Below are 21069 nucleotides of genomic sequence, written 5' to 3' on the forward strand. Positions count from 1 at the left end.
GCTATAATTCATTCGCAAACTCAACTCTTTCTTATCGCCTAAATAATCACTGTAGGCTACATCAGAGCCTCAGAATACATTATCAGCCTGTGATTTTTCAGTTAGAAGACTAGCTACTGACTACTTGAAATCTTGAGAAATTAAACTTTCCTTCTATGTTAAAATCTTTATGTTTTATTTCTTTGTGGAGCAGCTAAAGCCTCTTTTATACTTAGTGAGCACAGCAGAACTGTCAGAAAAAAATAGATAAAAAAAATACACCAAAAATAGCTCCCGCGCTGTAAAAAGATCCTTATACCTAACTATTCTTAGTTTTTGTTTTATGTATATCGGTCCAATTCATTTATATGTGTTTGCTTAGTTTTATTTTTGCATTTAGATTCATGAAGGTACTGTTTAGCACTTTTTTTTTTTTTTTTTTTGGTGGTTCTGGGACATAACTTATTTCAGGCTCTAACTTAATATGATATACAATATAATTTACAAACCTGAAATATAGAGTAACCTGTAATAAAACCCAGGGTACTCCATAACTCATTTAGGATGACTCATCCATTGTAAATAAATAGCAATGACAACATAATGAAAAAGTCTGTAACATTTTTGTAAAAAGCCATAGCACCAGAAAGTCAAAAATAGATTTAACCAAGATCTTTGAGTTGAATAGTGGAGAAAAAAATCACTGTGAACTCACAGTAGAAGAATTTCCCATTGTTATTTGTCATTTTCACTGATGTTCTTCTAACCTATGAAGTGAAGTGAATCCACAGTTTTAAACAGCTACCTGTGGTCTTAATAACCTGACACAAAACTCTCTACACACAACTCTGGGTGCATATTTGTTATTTGCACCATATTTTTAACAGAAGCCCCTCATAAAATAATTTTCTGCACTGCTGATCATGTGTGACTGCAGAGATGACCTGTAATCCTGTTCGGTTACAGCTTCTTCATTATTTATGTGTGGATGATGTTGTGTTTACAACCAGTGAAAGGTTAGACATGGTCATCAACACAGAAAGACTGTAATTTGGTTGCTGGCTATGAATAGTAAGAACATAATCACCTTTGAGCATCTGGAACATACTGTAACTGGATGCAAAATCAGTTGAGAACAGCCACATTAAACAAACTACTTTGTGATGGTACACATCCAAATCTATGGATGTGTCTGAAAGACTTAATGGAGAAAGATGCTTTTAGCCTGCAAAATGTTATAGTTACAGCATCTACCAGCAGGGCATACCTGCAGAAGCTAACCAGCAAATCCACTGGATGTATGAATGGTGCAGACAAACATCTCTCTCTCTCTACGTAAATCTGACATGGCAGAAAGCAGCATGTTGCAACATAATTGGGATGTAATGGAGACCATCACAGATTTGTCCTAGTTTATTCCCCAAACCATTACCAAAATGAGTGCACTCCTTTTCCAAGCATGACAATTTAACCTAAATTTAGAGCCATCAGCTCAGTCTTCTTACCTGCTAGGCTCAAAGGAATTAGTGCACTCAGTAGATCCACTCACAGGTGTCAGGAAAGATACACCTAAAACACTACATAAGATAATTAAATGATATATGTAAATTCTCAACTTCTCACATTTTGTAAGCACTGACATTGAAAAATTTAGGCTCTTCCACTGCAACGACTACTGCAGTGTTGCCAGATCTCGCTAGAAAACAAGCAACCCAGTCTGACAAAACAAGCCCAAAATAGGCAACATGCCTAAAATAAGTCTAAGTGGCACACATGAGTAATTTATGCAGCATTGGGAAAGGTAAAGGCAGAAATACAGGAGTAAAAAGAAAATAAATGACATTATAATGTGGAACTCAAAAGAAGTTGCTATTTGTGGTTGGCCTTATTTTATTGCGCTAAAAGATCCAAGTACTAGCAGGCCCAAATACATCACTATATTCCAGAAATAAGCCAAAAATACAGAAGTTGTGTTGAGAATGAGAAACATGATGTGAAAACAAGGCCAAGTTGCTTAGAATTAGCAGATGTGGCAACACTGGACTACCGAGATGATGAGAGATAAATAGTGCTGGAATTGGAGAAGGACGTGGAAGAAGAAAGTGGAACAGGGTGTCGTGCGTGGTGTTGTTGAGAGGAATCCCATATTTTTGCAGTCTCAGTGGATACGGACCTGCAGTAAGCTTAATGTGCACTTCCTGCCAGCCGCTGTTGCCAGGTGGTGGGCTTGTGCAAGAGTGGCAGGCCAAACGCACACACATCTTCAAGCACAGCTGCGGAGAAACCCGCATTGTGAAATTGCCACAAAATGCACAAATACAAAAACACTGAACTCAATTAAATTTAATTCAAAAAGCTAGGATTAAAAAAAAAATGTAGGCCAACGATTTCTAAAGTAGCCATCACTAGAAACAGAAGCGTATGATGAATTATAGTCTGGATTGTCAGCAAAGTCAGAACATAATAATAAACCCTGTATTTTATGTAACGCTCACATATTTCTAATAACGCAGTGTATTGCGTTATAAATACCATAAATGGTGTGATGCTACATGAAGTCAGAAGCGCAAGTGCACCAGTGAAAAACAGGTGACAGATTGTGAATAACGCACCTCTTGAGTTAACATCATAGCCTGAGGCCACGTCTGTCAATCATGAACAGAGACCTGTATAATAATAATTCTATTGTATTAACCTTAAGATCATTTATATTATAGAGTGGGTTTTCTTTTAACATTTACAGTTATTTAACAGAAACCTGTGCTACCGATCTAAATATTAAAAAAAATATATAATATATAATTTATTAATAAAATAATCTAAATATTAATGCACTGTCTAACATATAATGCCCCACTGTAATTACCGATGTCTTTTTTCTATTAAAAACACCTTTAAAAAAATGAAATGTTGATGTTTTCTTAAGTTTTAAAATAGGAAAGCTCATGTAAAATGAATATAAAACAAATAGAAATAGAACAAAGGGCTTTTGAGTAACTTGAGTATCATCACATTTTTACTGCCTTGACTATGATGGAACAGGATATGACATATTCTTAAAAAAAACCAAAAAACTTTAATATCCCATCAGAGTGCAAAGATAAACTAAAGATTATTTTTATATAAGCTAAATGATCCGGTAGGTAGTAGATATAAGACAGTAATGTAATTGTGATATGGTGTCAATTTCGGACAAAAATATAGAATTTACACTGACATATTTTGCTGTATTTAGCCTTCTGAACTTATCTTTGATTACTGTTAGTTTGACATGATATAAAAATTGTGACACTTATTGAGGTGAACACACACTTTCCATTTAACATCTGTGTTTATTCTAAGTCTTATGACCAGGAAAATAGAGCTGGGAAAAAAATCTCAAAATCTTATTACTATTCCTTTGTGCTTGGCTCATGGCTTATTTTCCTTCACAAACATCCTCTCCACACAGCTTTGACCATTGATGAGAGTAGCCACCAGGCACGTGCAGAGGGGGGTGCGGTGGGTGCTTGATGCCCAAAGTGCCCTTTTGTCAAGGCAATTTATTTTTTATTTTTTTTGTAATTAAACGCCCTTTTGTGAAGGCCTGCCCAATCTAACTATTAGTAAAATTAATTAATAATAGTTTAGCCATAAATTAAATTATCCACATAATGACCTTTCACCTGACGATCTCATCCGGGACGATTCCTCACGTTCAGACACCTTTAGGATGCCTTCAATAACGTCTGCGGCTGCCTGTAAGTGGAGTTCTCAGCGGAGCGGTGTGCTTGTAAACTTATATTATTGAATTATTATTTTACGAGAACGGCATGAAGAGTTCATGCACAACTGTTGTTTATATTGCTGTGTGTAGCCTGTGGAAGCACGGTTAGCTGCAGCAAGGGGCTACAATATTTTTGTTCAATGTTTTCCTAATGACAATTTTATGATTGGTTTATAAAGGCTACTACGAACACCCTTTTCCCATTTTTATCACAGAATAATTCAGGAAATATATTTTATAGTTTCTATACTAAATGGTATGTCAATCAGTACTGGATTTTTCATAGTTTATTTATTTATTACCTGAAGATAACTTGAAAAACACACATAAACCATATATTTTTGCAATCGTGTGTTTATTGTCTTCACTTTTCATCAGTAAAAACGTTTGTGGTTTTTATTCAGCTCAGCTACAGGGATAGCCGTGTGAGTTTGTCCATATTAGGGATTTCCTGCAAGTCATAAGTTTCTGTGGGAGAGCGCCCTCTGGCTTCGAGTATGAATGAAATATGCACTGCACGAGAGTGTTCAGCTCACCTGATATTCATATCTCCTCATTTTGGATACGAATAAAATGTCAGGTCATGTCTATTTTAATTTAAATCTAGATTTAAATCTAGAAACCTCTATGTGAAAACACCTGTTTGAGCTCGAATAAAGTGCGGGGGGAATTTACATTTTATTAAAATTAATATTAAATATTACAAATGCAGCTAACGTAGTTCTAACAGCAATAAAAACAAAGGTGTTTGTTCTCTTTCGTTCTTGCTGTTTAATTGGGAAAAGTTTAAAGCGCGTCGAGGTGTCTTGTCTTTTTTATGTTATCTGACTAAAAACTATTCATACTTTGAACGATTATTATTACAGTATTTATTTAAAAAACGTAGAGTGCCTTAAAAATAATTATCACAACACTGGTAAAACAGGCTTATACTGATTTTCTCGTTTTCCGAAGTATACTTATCAATCCTGTTTTTATAATCATTATCATTCAAAAAAGGAATAAATTCAGAACAGGATTAGAATAGAATTCTATTTTAAATAAGACAGGAATATTTTTTTCTACAACAACAACAGTAGTGTTTACAACAGCAAAACCACCATACCCTGTAAACTCAACAACAATAATAATAATAATAATATCATTTAAAGAGCAATTAAGAGGTGCAAAAAATGTCTTTAACATTTAACATTTTTTAACATTTAACATTTTTTAAACTGAAAATGGTCTTTTCTGTTCTGTTTCTTTTTCAAACCTGCGCCATGGCATTTGCTGCTGTATCAATACAGAAGCATCCATTTCGATACACATATCAGCAAGGAGTACAGCCCTATTAAAAGCCATGTTCCATGTGCCCCTTTTATACTTTGAGCACCTGCCCCTCCAAAGGTCTCTGCACAGCCCTGGTAGCCACTAACATATATGAGCTGACACAGAGCTCACATTAGCCTCCAAGAGAAAAGAAATGACCCATCTTAATTAAAACGGCCTCTTCTCTGCCATTAACCCTCATGTTATCGGCTGCTGTCAATACATCCATTTCATGGGAGTAAGTAATCCCATGCATTATAAATAGCTAACTGGTTTAATGCAGTTTTAAAGAAGCCCCTGGGACCTTGCTCATACCTGCTTATGACAATACAGGAGAGACGTTTCGGTCTTACCAGAAAAAAAAAGTCAACTTTCACTTAAAAAAATCTTATTAAAAAATCTTATTAAAATTCTTCTCATCCTTAAATTTTTTTTTTTTTATTTATTTTTTTTCAACAAATGGTCACAAAGGCACTTAACCTTTGAGAAAATGCTGATTGCAGATAAGTTATTTTGATTTCCATTCATTTTAAATAAGTTTTGCCATTTTTGGTAACTGTTGCAAAATTCAGTATGTCTAAATACAGTTTAAAACAATGATTTTGATATTTTAAAAAACAACAACATTAAAATAAATATTAAATAAAACCATTTCAAAGATAGAAAATCTTTTACCATAAACTGAATGTCCGTTAAACAGATTTTGAAGAAGAAAGTGCAAAGTACCAATTAAAAATAAAGTCCATTTTATAACTCATCAAAACCTTTCACGTTACTCCACAGAAAAAAAAAAAGTCATGCATCTACCGTCATGTTCACATCTATAATATCAGATGCCAAAAGAGTCTAAATCATATTCTTAGTAAAATATTTTCTTAACTTCCTCTGAAAACACCGATCTGTTTAACACTAGACCAAGAACAATTCGATAAGACTAGTAACATAATGCAGCTGACAGCAAAGTCAGTTCCTGGCACTGCTGCTCAAGTCGTACGCTGTGATAAATTAATCAAATCGTGAACGATTGCTGAAAGAAACAGGGCTTCTCTTGGAGGTGACAGTGTGCTTTGCTATTGTTGTCAGTATTATGAATGGCCCTCATATGGTCCTGCTGCAGAATGTGCCTCATGCCCAGCAGAGTCCGTGCAACCTTGAGTCATGAATTGCTTTGGCTCCTACACAGGAAAACAGGAAGCACCACCTGCTGTTCAAATCTGATGTTAATTTCTCTGAGTAAGACTTCATTGAGGAGGAGAGGCGGTAACAGGCTGTGATAGTGAAAGACAGCATGGGCGTCCTCTTTGTCATGGCTGCTCTATGTTATATGCACGATTACCACTGCATCAAAATCGCAGACACGGTTTAACCAAGTGTGACTTTTTAAAGAGTTCTAGCAGGGTAAAAAGTATATTTTACAATGGTTTGTGACCCAAACATGGGTTACAGGCCTGTTCTGATTGGGGTTCGGAGAGTAAAACAGACATATACTGTACACAGTGGGTAGGTTACTTAATAACTGTAGTCTGTTACTGATTTCACATTAAATTACGGAAATTGTAATTAATAATGTAATTTGTTACATTATGCATTTTAGATAATATAATCAGAATACTTTTGATTACTTTTGACAAGTCATCACATTGATTTCAGCAGGTTAATCAGTAACACTTTATGTACTGAATAATGCATTATAAAAGTATTAATAATAATATATTAATTATGCCTTGTAAAGCACCTAATAATGTATTTTACAACCTCATGAATAATTGTAACCACAGTTAATACATTATAACATTTATCAATTCGTTGTTACACTATGCATTTTAAATTAAGTTATAATTATTTACGACAGATTTAATGTATTACAATGCACATTATGAATACTAAAACTATTTCAAATCACATGAGCCAATATTTTATTCACAATAGAACACAGATAACATAACAAATGTTTAAACTGAGAAATTGTTACAATTTTATGCACAAAATTAGCTAATTTCAAATTTGATGCCTGCGACAGGTCTCAAAATAGTTGGGACGGGGGCCCATGGTAGTTTTACCATGGTGTAGCATCTCCTCTTCTTTTCAAAACATTTGGAAGACATCTGGGCATCAAGGTTATGAGTTTCTGGAGTTTTGGTGTTTGAATGTGGTCCCATTCTTGCCCGATATAGGTTTCCAGATGCTGGAGAGTTTGTGGTCCTCTTTGACATATTTTTCTTTAATGATGCACCAAATGTTCTCTATAGGTGAAAGATCTGGACTGCAGGCAGGCCAATTCAGCATCTGGTCTCTTCTACTACGAAGCCATGCTGTTATAATAGCTGCAGTATGTGGTTTTGCATTGATCTGCTGAAATACACAGGGCCTTCCCTGAAATACACGTCATCTGGAGGGGAGCATATGTTGCTCTAAAACATTTCAGCATTCATAGTGCCTTCCAAAACGTGCAAGCTGCCCATACCGTATGCACATACGCACCCCCATACCATCAGAGATGCTGAATGCTGATAACACGCTGGAAGGTCTCCCTCTCTCTTTAGCCCAGAGGACACAGTGTCCGTGATTTCCAACAACAATGTCAAATATGGACTTGTCTGACCATAGAACACTTTTCCACTTTGAAACAGTCCATTTTAAATGAGCCTTGGCGCACAGCACACGACTATGCTTCTGGACCATGTTCACAAATGGCTTCCTTTTTGCATGATAGTGCTTTAGTTGGCATCTGCAGATGGCACGGCGGATTGTGTTTACCGACAGTGGTTTCTGGAAGCATTGCTGGGCCCATTTAGTAATGTTAATGACAGAATCATGCCGGTGAGTGATGCAGTGTCGTCTGAGGGCCCGAAGACCACGAGCATCCAACAAAGGTCTTCGGCCTTGTCCCTAACGCACAGAGATTTCTCCAGTTTCTCTGAATCTTTTGACGATGCTATGCAGTAGATGATGAGATTTGCAAAGCCTTTGCAATTTGACGTTGAGGAACGTTGATTTTAAAGTATTCCACAATCTTTTTACGCAATCTTTCACAGATTGGAAAGACTCTGCCTCTCTAAGACATCCCTTTTACAGCTCATGTTACAGACCTGATGTCAATTAACTTAATCATTTGCTAGATGTTCTCCCAGCTGAATCTTTTCAAAATTTCTTGCTTTTTCAGCCCTTTGTTGTTGCCCCGTGCCAACTTTCTTTGAGACCTGTAGCAGGCATCAAATTTGAAATGAGCTCCTTTAGTGGATAAAAATTTAAAATTTCTCAGTTTAAGAATTTGTTATCTTCTCTATGTTCTATTGTGAATAGGCTCATGTGATTTGAAAGTCCAAACATTTCAGGAAACGGAATTTAAATTAATTGTCAACAACTACTTTATTTTAAGTATTAATAAACAGTCAATAGGAGTATATTGAGGCAAAAGTATAGTTAGTTAATAGTAAAGAGTTAGTTAATGGTGAGAATTGGACCCTAATCTAAAGTGTGACCAGAGTAATTTATGTAGTTAAGTATTATTTATTTGAAAGAAAAAAAAAAACAAACACTTCATGTCTATCCTTGTATCATTAACTTGTCGAGGTTGATATAGGATTTAGAAAGTAATGAGTAATAAGTAATTAAATACTTTTTGGAGAGAGTAATTTGTACAGTAATCTATTTACACCGTTGAAGATGTAATTAGTAACTAGTAATTAATTGCTTTTTTTGAGTAACTTACACTAACACTGGCTGGATATACTTGTAACGTATTGATTAAAAAAGAGAGAGATAGAAAGTATATTCGATATTTTGTTATCAAGATGAAGTGCGTCATGTCAGGGTTTCCCAAACTGGGGTTCATGGAGGACGAGCAGGGAGTTTGTTGATGAAGCTAATAATTAAATCATGAAAATGTAAAAATAAAATGTACAATTGTAAGCAAAATAAACACTTTAACATAAAAATATAAACACAAAAAATGTGAACATTCACCTATTAACCGACATCAGAGAGCTGTGAATATGCCCCAAAACTTAACTTTCTGATATAATAGTTATATTACACACATTATATTTCTTATAATAGATGTAGGCATTTTCTTTAGATTAGTTAGATTAGTTAATTACTAGATTAGTTAAATGAAAAAAAATAAAATAATAAGTGAAACTTATTTATGAATAGTGTACTGTTATTCAGTTATGTACAGTATAATAACTGTAATGTATACCATGTAATCTGTATTCTGAATATGAGCATTTAAAAATGTAATATATAATTAAATTTCAAGTACTTAATTTTTGGTGTCTGATTATGTAATCCGATACATATATTCAGTTACTACCCACTCACGTTACTACCCACTCACTACACCCTATCCTATCCTATCCTATCCTATCCTATCCTATCCTATCCTATCCTATCCTATCCTATCCTATCTTTTATACTATTTTAGTAATTGGGTTTGAAGTTACAGTGCAGATCAATACAACTTCCATTGCATTTAAGTGTAAAGATGAAAATACAATGTCTTGATGTTTGTTACAGTTCAGTAAATGCACTCCAAAGCACCCTCATCATAAACATTACCTCTTGTTAAATGTCTGCAGCAGTCTTTCAAAGCTCATTAATCATTTCACGTGTCGTAGTGTATTTGCCACCATGCTGACATTGCTTTTCTGAGAATACATTACCTTCAGCCAAGGGACTTCACCCACAGCTCCTCCCGCCACGCTGCGCTGCCTCATGTGAGAGTGAAATTCATTGGCAGGGGTTTCATGTTTTCTTGCCCAGTAACTAACATTAGCGAGCGGCACCAGTTAAAGGTTGGCGCTCTTGGCCTATCCCCATAAGTGTGTTCTTCTGTACGATAGTGACTCATCTGACTGGCCCAGTTTTGTAATACTGCTGAAACAATCATTTCAGTTGAAGGTCAAACGTAGCCTTAAGGGCATGTGTTCCAGCCTTTAACGATCCGGAAGACTTTACAGCTGAGGATCTTCGCACATCAGTGTGATAGAGTGGCTTTTGAACTCAAGGGGAAGATCTGGTGGCGATAAAGTTGGGTGAAAATTGGAACATGTTACTCTTGTGTTAAAATGGGCCATGTTAGAGAAAATGTGATGGAGAGAAGTTGAATCAACTGTAAGTGAAGCTTAAAACAGTACTGACAGTTTTCCTGGAATAGTTAAAACGCTAAAAATAATTAAAGGCAAAATAAGGAACATAAACAAGAAGTCAATGTTACAGTCATTATGTCAACCATCGCAAATTAGAGAGTGACTCCTGCATTCTGTATAATATAGCAATAATTTAGAAGATTCACTCTTGCATTCAAATGTGGTTTACACTCATATAACTATAGATGTCTGAAAACACAACTGACAAATACTTAAACCTACCTAGATTTAGCTGGTTTAAGATGGTCTCCCATCTCGACCAGCTAAAAAGTGTCTAAAATATCTATAAAACCAACTAATAATCTATCCTAAGCAGAGTAAGATAACCACCAAACCATATTAGACTGGTTTACATTGCTTGTCTCAGTTCAGTTCACATATTTGTTGCTTTTTATAGAGTATTGTCATGCTCTGTGCATTTTATAGAGCTTGTTTCGTACACTTCACTGTACACACAACCTAAAATATCTTGAATGTCCAGAAATTAAATAACCTTGTACAGTCAAACAAAATGTTATTTGGGTTCAGAAACCAGTTGTTCATTAAAAATGGTTAATGTCTCATTGTTTGTTTGATAACTTTATGCAAATTCACTCTCACCTTAAAATATGGTTGGTGCTAATAAAACTATAGATGCCTAAAAAAATTAACTAAGAAAAAAAAAAAGACTTAAACTTTCATGGTTTTAGCTAAATAGTCTCCCTGTCTGACAAACAAAATGTGTCTAAAAGTAGAGAGTACAGAGCGAGTGTCTAAAAGAAGTATAGAGTTTGTTTCACAGTCCCCAAACAACTAAAATATTTTTAATATCCACACATTCAGGAAAAAAGGTGGATACAAACACATTGTGCAAAGTAACCTTGTACAGTCTAATCAAAATTATTATTTGGTCTCGGAAATCAGTTGTTCATTCAAAATGGTTAATGTCTGCAGATTCACTCTCACATTTAAATTTGGTTGGTATCATAGATGTCTGAGAACAGAAAATAATTACTTAAAACTTCCTGGTTTTAAGTGGTTTTATCTGATTTAAGATGGTCTCCCTGCATGACCAGCTAATAAAATGTCTAAAACCTCTCAAAAACAATCCAAAAGGCTAGCCCAAACAAAGTGGGAAACTGATTAAAACCAGCTTTTTTCATACACTTCACTGTATAGGCTATTCCACACACAACCTATCCAGACACATTGTATCAAAATAACCTGGTACAGTCTAACCAAAAATGTTGGGCTTAGAAATCAGGTTAATTCCTTCAAAATGGTTAAGGGGATAGGTTCACCCAAAAATGAAAATTATGTCATAATTTACTCACCCTCAAGTAGTTCCAAACCTGTATGAATTTATTTGTTCTGCTGAACACAAAGGAAGATATTTTGAAGAAAGTTTGTTACCAGGCTGTTTTGGGGCACCAAATGATGACAGAATTTCCATTTTGGGGTGAACTATCCCTTTCATGTCTCATTGTTTGTTTGATAGCTCCATGCTTATATCTCAAAAACAATATCTGTCTGAGGATTAACACCAGACTGGAATAAGATAAGACTCTGCATAATATGCCCCACAAAACTCTACTTACAATAAAAATTTAGGATTAGCAGTTAGCACCAATTACTTTGGTCTTTTTGGGTCCTAAAACCAATTCCTCTGTGCTGGGGATGTGGGCTCTTAGGTCTTCCCACATATTTTTTTTTTTCAGAAGTGTGCTTAACTGATTAGAAGCAGATCTCTTAGAAGTGGTGAATGCCTCACTTCCTTCTGGGACTTTTCCAAACTCCCTGAAAACTGCAGTTGTTAAGCCCCTTCTGAAAAAGCATAATCTTTGATCTTCTTTGAACATCTTATTGAGCAACTAGACCAATATCAAATCTTCCTTTCATAGGTAAGTTTATTGAAAAGGTAGTTCCTCTTCAGGAACTCGAGCTGCATCTGGAGATGCTTTGGGGAAGGCCTTCAGCGTAACCGGCTCTGAATACAAGTGAAATCTGTCCAAAGGATGGACAGATCTGATGGGGGGATCGGAGACAAGCAAGTCTCTATCTCCGTCCTCACCCGTCAGATCCCATGACCGCTCCCTGAGATCGGAAGCCCACCAGGCGGATATTTCCCCTCGGGCAGTGGCCGTGGTGTATCTCCGGTCTTCCTCCGAGGAGGTTGACACGGAGAACGACAAGTACGTTGTGCCCGCTCTTTCACCCCAATATGAGGAGCTTTGTGGAGGTGGTCACTCGTGCCGCGGCCAAGTTGAGTCTCACTGCAGCGCACGGTGCCCGTCTCGCCCCAGTGCCCTCAGGAGGTCGATCAGCTAACCCTGCCACGTACGGTGTTCCAGGGCGCAGCGATCTCCAGCGAGCACATATCTCAGTCTCTTCCGCCCGGAAGCGTAGCGGAGCTGAGATGCTCACCACCCCTTCGGGGGTCTCTGGAGCAGCTAGTTTGGCCATTCCCTGCCGGTGTGCCATTCCAGGGCACCGAACTAGCCGCTCTGATTACACCAGAGGCCACTCTTCTCAACTATCTAAGCTAATAGATTGTGTAAAAAGTGTAAAAGATTGGATGACCAATAATTTCCTCCTACTAAATTCAGATAAGACAGAGATATTACTTATTGGACCAAAAAACCGTACACAGAATCTCGTGGATTATAATTTGCAACTAGACGGATGTACTGTTACGTCCTCTAAAGTCAAAAATCTGGGTGTTATTTTAGACAGCAACTTGTCCTTTGAAAATCATATTTCCCATGTTACAAAAACAGCATTCTTCCATCTTAGAAACATTGCCAAGCTTCGAAGCATGCTACCTGTTTCTGATGCAGAAAAGCTAGTTCATGCATTCATGACCTCTAGACTGGACTATTGTAATGCACTGCTAGCTGGTTGTCCTGCATCTTCAATAAACAAGCTACAGATAGTCCAAAATGCAGCGGCTAGAGTTCTTACCAGATCAAGAAAATATGATCATATTACTCCAATTTTACAGTCTCTGCATTGGCTACCTATTCAGTTCCGTATCATTTACAAATTATTATTACTTGCCTATAAGGCCCTAAATGGTTTAGCACCTGCGTATCTAACTTGTCTTCTACCACGCTATAATCCAACCCGCTCTCTAAGGTCGCAAAACTACCTAGGATAGCAACATCCCGTGGTAGCCAGGAATTACAGAACTTCAGTCTGGATCCAACCATTACATGATCTGAGATGACCGAACACCTGAGATGGAGGATCAGCGCCGGGAGATGACGTATGTGTCCCTGATCGTAGGCAGAGGCCAAACACCTGGATGAACGCCAGAGACAGATCCCCATTGAGGACCCCGCCACTTAGACAGCCATCGGAAAAGACCACTGGAACCAGCTGAGCCCATTCAACCTGACTTGCTGCAGTTTGGAACTGAACTGCTGGTTTGTTTGGCCAGAGGAGAATTGGCCCCCCGACTGAGACTGGTTTCTCCCAAGGTTTTTTTTCTCTATTGTGTCACCGATGGAGTTTTGGTTCCTTGCCGCTGTCGCCTCTGGCTTGCTTTCATTTCCAGCGATATCGCCGACCTTATTGCTAAGACACTATTCAAACTTATTGACACTTTATTTTCCTTTTTTTTTGATATTGTGCAGTGCTTTGACACAATTTGCATTGTAAAAAGCGCTATATAAGTAAAGGTGACTTGACTTGACTTGACTCTTGAGAGACTGGTTCCCTTAGTAGTCCATTTCGCAGTGTGGAAACTACTGCCAAATGTGTCTCAGTGGGTCCTGCGCATCCTGTTCGGTTCTCGTCCGCCTCAATTCAACGGGGTGAATTCCACTCTGGTGGGCCTCGAGCAGGCTCTGGTAATGGAACAAGAGGTAGATACTCTCTTAAGGAAGGAGTCCATCGAGGTGGTTCCTCCTCACGAAAGAGAGTCCGGGTTCTACAGCCGGTACTTCATAGTTCGGATGGAGGGTTGCGTCTCATTTTAGATCTGCGTCAGTTGAACCGCTCAGTCAGCAGACTGAAGTTCAAGATGCTTACACTCAAGCAGGTTGTGTCTCAAATCAGGTCCGAGGACTGGTTTGTCGCGATCGATCTAAAAGACGCATGTTTCCATGTCTCCATCCTTCCCACTCACAGGAAGTGGGTTTGCTTCCTGAGGTTTGCTTTCGGGGGCAAAGCTTACCAGTATCGGGTTCTTCCATTCGGCCTAGCACTCTCACCCCGCACTTTCACAAAGTGTGTGGACGCCGTGTTAGCTCCGCTTCCGGCATTCTTGCTTCATTCTAGAAGCTGACGCCGGTTCCACCGCACGTGCTTTTATACCAGCTGGTCATTATGTCACCTCGCCCGTGACGTCTCGTCCATCCTTTGGACAGATTTCACTTGTATTCAGAGCCGGTTACGCTGAAGGCGTTCCCCAAAGCTTCTCCAGACGCAGCATCTTGTTCCCTCGAGGAACTGGGGTTACATACGTAACCTAAGACGTTTTTAATCAGCTGAACAACTACTTAAACTCAAATGGATACCTGGACAATTTTCAATCTGGTTTCCGAGCGCATCACAGCACAGCGACAGCACTCATTAACATAATAAATTGTATTCGCTTTAATTCTGATTCTGGCAAAATATCAGGGCTGGTACTACTAGATCTTAGTGCTGCATTTGATACTGTTGATCATTACAAACTTCTAGAGAGACTGGAAAACTGGGTCGGGCTTTCTGGGATGGCACTCAAATGGTTCAGGTCATACTTAGAAGGGGGAGGTTATTATGTGAGTATAGGAGAACATAGGTCTAAGTGGACGTCCATGACATGCGGAGTCCCAACAAGGCTCAATTCTTGCATCGCTCTTGTTTAGCCTGTATATGCTCCCACTAAGTCAAATAATGAGAAATAACCTAATTGCCTATCACAGCTATGCTGATGATACCCAGATTTACCTAGCCTTATCTCCAAATGACTATAGCCCCATTGACTCCCTCTGCATTGATGGAATTAACAGTTGCATGTGCCAGAACTTTCTTCAGTTAAACAAGGAGAAAATTGAAGTCATTTCATTTGGAAACAAAGATGAAGTTCTCAAGGTGAATGCATACCTTGACTCTAGGGGTCAAACAACTAAATCAAGTCAAGAATCTTGGTGTGATTCTGGACACATACCTTAGTTTCAGTAGTCATGTCAGTAACTAAATCAGCATACTATTATCTCAAAAACATTGCAAGAATTAGATGTTTTTTTTCCAGTCAATACTTGGAGAAACTTGTTCACGCCTTTATCACAAGCAGGATTGATTATTGTAATGGTCTCCTCACCGGCCTACCAAAAAAGACCATTAGACAGCTGCAGCTCATCCTGAATGCTGGTGCCAGGATTCTGACTAGAACCAGAAAATCTGAGCATATCACACCAGGTCCTTACACTGGCTTCCAGTTACATTTAGGATTAATTTTAAAGTATTTTAACTCATTTATAAATCACTCAATGGCCTAGGACCTGAATACATTGCAGATATGCTCACTGAATATAAACCTAACAGACCACTCAGATCATTAGGATCGAGTCAGTTAGAAATACCAAGGGTTCACACAAAACAAGGGGAGTCCGCTTTGAGCTATTATGCCGCCCCCAGTTGGAACCAGCTTCCAGAAGAGATCAGATGTGCTAAAACATTAGCCACATTTAAATCCAGACTCAAAACACATATGTTTAGCTGTGCAATTGTTGAATGAGCACGGTGCTACATCTGAACTAACTGCACTGTATTTTATGTATAATCATTTTAAACGTTTTTAAATTTCTGGTTTTATTGTTGTGATTTTTTTATTTTTTATGATTATTTTACTTCCTTTAACAAGAAGTTAAATTCACTTACTTTTTATTTTGCAAGTTTTTGCACGCAAATTTTTAAAGTAAAATTTAAATATGGAATTAAGTGAAATCTACTTAAGTTATGTAAAATTAGCAAATGAAATAAGTAAATTTAACATGGCCAGGGAGAGTTTGATTAGCAACTCACAGTTTGTAAACTTTACTTAAACTATATAGCTATGGAAAAAACGCCTAAAACATGTAGTTAAGTTACAATCACTGCATGTAAGCAAGTAGACAGCTCATTAGTCTTTTTAAAATATGTTGACACAAAATAGTAATTAACTGAATGAATACAGAGACGTGAATACTTGGCACATGATACACAATGACGGTGACAATCAGTGAATAGTATTTGAGTATGAATGGGTCATTTTGAGTAAAAAATTAACTCCAGATGTCAAAAAACAGCAGGTTACTTAACCTAACCACAAAAGCAGCCATAAAACAGTGTAAATACATCTCGAAAACAGCAAATAAATAAATAAATAAATTACCATGCCCAAGTGCATGATGGGAACAATGGGATCTGACGTTGATATTTACTTAAACAATCTTTGTAAAAAAACAAAGAATTCCAAGTAAAATATACTTATTGTCAGTCCTGTCTTCTTGTGTCTTGTGCTTCCCCTCCTCTCGTGCCCATATTTGGTTTGTTCCTGTACCTGTCATCCGTTTGTAGCTGCCATTGTCCTGTCAAACATCAGCACGGACAAAACAACAGAAAACTTTAAAAGCTTTAGAAGACTTTCTGACTACATTAGGAGTACAACTCAATTGTATATTGTTAAGAGTCCTCCTTTTTGTGGAATGCACTCTTTTAAATTAAGGTTCCAAAAGGGGGTTTTTAGGGATCCAATAAAAGAACCATCTTTTGGTTGCCAAAAGAACCTTTCAGTGAACAGTTCTTAAAAGCACCATTTCTGTGTGTGCATACTGTGTGAAGCATACTTTAACAATCTAATAACTTTTTGCACTATAAAGAACCTTTTGTGCAAAAGAACATTTCCATGGATGCTAAAGGTAAAAAAGGTAAAGCATAAGAAATTAATTACTTTTGATCTCTCCAATGAAGCTGCATCATCACTAGCGATGCTAAATAGAGCATTGTTTGCCTGCGTGTAAATAACCTATAAATATTAATAGCAAAGTTTCAAGAAAAAGTTCATAAGGCCTATATTAAGTAACTGCTATTTAAAGTTGATCATTGATAGAAGGTTACAATGAAAAGCTGATGATAAGCTCAATAAAAACACTTTTAAAAGATGGTTTGCTGATACAAATCTCATAGGCTACCCAGCAAAGAAAATGTAATGCTAATGTCATCTTAATTAACGTTAGTTTCACTCAGCAATTCAGAAATGACAGTTGACAATGCAGTCTGCATTAAATTATCCCTTCCTTGAGATGGTGCATCAGACACTCAAGTTGAGAGGCACTTGTTAGAGGGCAGAGCATCTCTGTCTTTTCAGATGACAATTAGAGAAGACTCACCATGCAGGAGCCGGAGAATGATACGGCATGCCAGATGCTGCAAGGCCTCTTGAGAGAGCATGCATTTATTTCTGAAACAGCATCTGCTGTTTATGTGTGCATGTGGTAACATCGACTCACTGCTTAAGAACACACACACAAAAAAAGTACTTTCAGGTGGAAATATACTTCAAACCCTCATAGGTATTATTTGATTGCTGTGTCCTCATTCAAAAACCCTTAAATGGTAATTTAGCTGATCTTCATTTCATGAATCTTCAAGGTTGCAACTCAGCAATACTGAGTTCTGTTTTCCATACGTGGCTATATGCCTGACCTATTTTTATTAGAGGACATTAAGAGTTCTGTGTGCTTATCTTTGACTTTCTTCTTGTGCTTGCAGAAAATAAACTTTTTTTCCCCATTTCTACTTTTGGGGTTGTTCTAATGCTTGCAAAAAAAGCTTATCTTTCCTAGCTGAATGCATTTTTTTTCTAATTAACTATGCATGAACGTCTTTAGCACCAACCAACAGTTCTGCAGTTCCATCTTATTAGACTCTTTCGCTTCAACACTGAACTGAACTCTTTAGCAACCAGATAAATAATAAGCCATTAAGATAACACTGATTCTTGAGACATGGGACAAAACAGAAAAAAACTGTTTAAATTAACTACATTTCCACTAAAGAATGTTCTATCATTTGATTTCCATAATCATAATTATGACTCATAACCCCTAAAATCACCTGCCCTCAGACCAAAATCCATTAATTCCTATAGATTAAAACTAAATAAAAATTTATTACACTCACCGGCCACTTTATTAGGTACACCTGTTCAATTGCTTGGCAACACAAATTGCTAATCAGCCAATCACATGGCAGAAACTCAATGCCTTGAGGCATCTAGATGTGGTGAAGATGATTGCTGAAGTTCAAACCGAGCATCAGAATGGGGAAGAAAGGGGATTTAAGTGACTTTGAACGTGGAATGGTTGTTGGTGCCAGACAGGCTGGTCTGAGTATTTCAAAAACTGCTGATCTACTGGGATTTTCACGCACAACCATCTCTAGGGTTTACAGAGAATGGTCCGAAAAAGAGGTCAGAGGTCAGAGGAGAATGGGCAGACTGGTTAGAGATGATAGAAAGGCAACAGTAACTCAAATAACCATTCGTTACAACCAAGGTATGCAGAATACCATCTCTGAACACACAACACGTCGAACCCTGAAGCAGATGGGCTACAGCAGCAGAAGACCACACCGGGTGCCGCTCCTGTCAGCTAAGAACAGGAAACGGAGGCTACAATTCACACAGGGTCACCAAAATTGGACAATAGAAGATTGGAAAAACGTTGCCTGGTATGATGAGTCTTGATTTCTGCTGTGACATTCAGATGGTAGGGTCAGAATTTGGCGTAAAGAATATGAAAGCATGGATCCATCCTGGCTTGTCTCAACGGTTCAGGCTGGTGGTGGTGGTTTAATGGTGTGGGGGATATTTTCTTGGCACTCTTTGGGGCCCTTAGTACCAATTGAGCATTGTTTAAACACCACAGCCTACCTGAGTATTGTTGCTGACCATTATGACTACAGTGTACCCATCTTCTGATGGCTACTTCCAGCAGGATAATGCACCATGTCACAAAGCTCAAATCATCTCAGACTGGTTTCTTGAACATGACAATGAGTTCACTTTACTCAAATGGCCTCCACAGTCACCAGATCTCAATCCAATAGAGCACCCTTGGGATGTGGTGGAACGGGAGGTTCGCATCATGGATGTGATGCTATCATATCAATATGGACCAAGATCTCTGAATAATGTTTCCAACACCTTGTTGAATCTATGCCACGAAGAATTAAGGCAGTTCTGAAGGCAAAAGGGGGTCCAACCCGGTACTAGCAAGGTGTACCTAATAAAGTGGCCAGTGAGTGTATATATTAAACCTATAACAGAAACGCAAAAATGTATTTAATTAACAAATTCAAATATTCCTCTGTGGTAAGGTCACTACTTTCTGTTTTCACCATCATATTTTAATTAAAACTATATTGAAAACAGATATTTATTAAATGAAATATTTTTTCACATTTCAAGTTAAACATCATACAAGCTCTGGTGATCATTTTATTTAATTTTTTATTTTATTGTTATTATTATTATTATTTTAAGTTTTCAATTGTAGCCTGTTTTATATTTTATTATTAAAAAAAAAGGTCATGCAGCTAAATTATACCAAACTTGTGTGGGTTCACATTAGACACATGATGGCTCATGTTGCTCATCAATTTATACTGAATGTTATACTGTATTTTAAATCTTGGATAAAAAAAAAAGAATAATAAAAAAAGAATCTCACCAGGTTAGATGGAAAGGGTTAAAACTGAATGATGGGTTTTGGTTTTTTATTTTTTACATTTATTTTACTTTTTGCCTAATACCAATTATCTTTCAGCAACTTTTTGCCTAGGTGATTTTTTAGTATGCAGTTATTTACAAATTAATAAGCATGACATAGCAGTGAATGTTGAATACTGAGAAGTGAATTTTTATATCCACAACTTTACGGCACAATACTGTATGAGAAAAACTATTTAAGATGACCCTGAAAATTTTAAGCACATGAGCCTCAAATGCATCTTTAAATACATTGACACTGATCATTCATACATATATTTTTAGAGTTCATTTAGAGTTTTTTATAAACAAACGTACCAGTTTTTCCTTTTACATAATTACTCACAATACCTCTCCTCAGATCATAACTCAATAATTCCTGTAGATTATAGTATTTCTTCAATTTAATATATTTTAATCTAAACATGTATTTTTGCACTTTCATGATGTTTTCAGGTGTGATATGAAGAACTGCAGTAGGAAAAACATGAATAAAGTTCCATGAAGCCATAAATAATACTGCAATAACAGGACAGTCCATTAAGAACAACCAAAGGAAGACCCTAGCAATAAAGAACAAGCAATTCCTTTGTCCCGTGCTCGGCAAACAGGCTTCAACGTCAACAGAGGATTTAGCTCACCTAAATCAGCACATTTACAAGGCCAAAAATGATGTCATGCATATTGATAAGCATGAGTCAACATGCAGCATTTCTCCCTGCTATCATTAAGGAAAAACTGTGCTTCCCTCTCTACATTTTATCCTATACAGAAGTTGAGTCACAGATAATAAGAAATATGGAGAATGTTACCTTTTCTCATACCATTTCTTTCTTCCTTTTTTATTAAAAAAAATTAATAAAAAAATGTAAGTGTACTTTTGAATCATATTTGTGATATTTCTCTCTTACTGATTCTTTCCATCAGTGCATTGAAATATTAAAAATAAAAACACCATTATTTAAGCACTCAAAAGAATATGGTTTGAATTAATCTCAGTTTTATAAATGAGCTGTTTTACACGTGCTGACCAAGAAATGGACTGACTGAAATTTTCATGCACCATCCATTTACAAGTCTTTCTAAAACATATGACATATGATGGCTGAAAAAATCACTAAAGCATATAAATTTGTTAATGACTT

The sequence above is a fragment of the Barbus barbus genome, assembly GCF_936440315.1.
Source record: "Barbus barbus genome assembly, chromosome: 14".
NCBI classification, from domain to species: domain Eukaryota; kingdom Metazoa; phylum Chordata; class Actinopteri; order Cypriniformes; family Cyprinidae; genus Barbus; species Barbus barbus.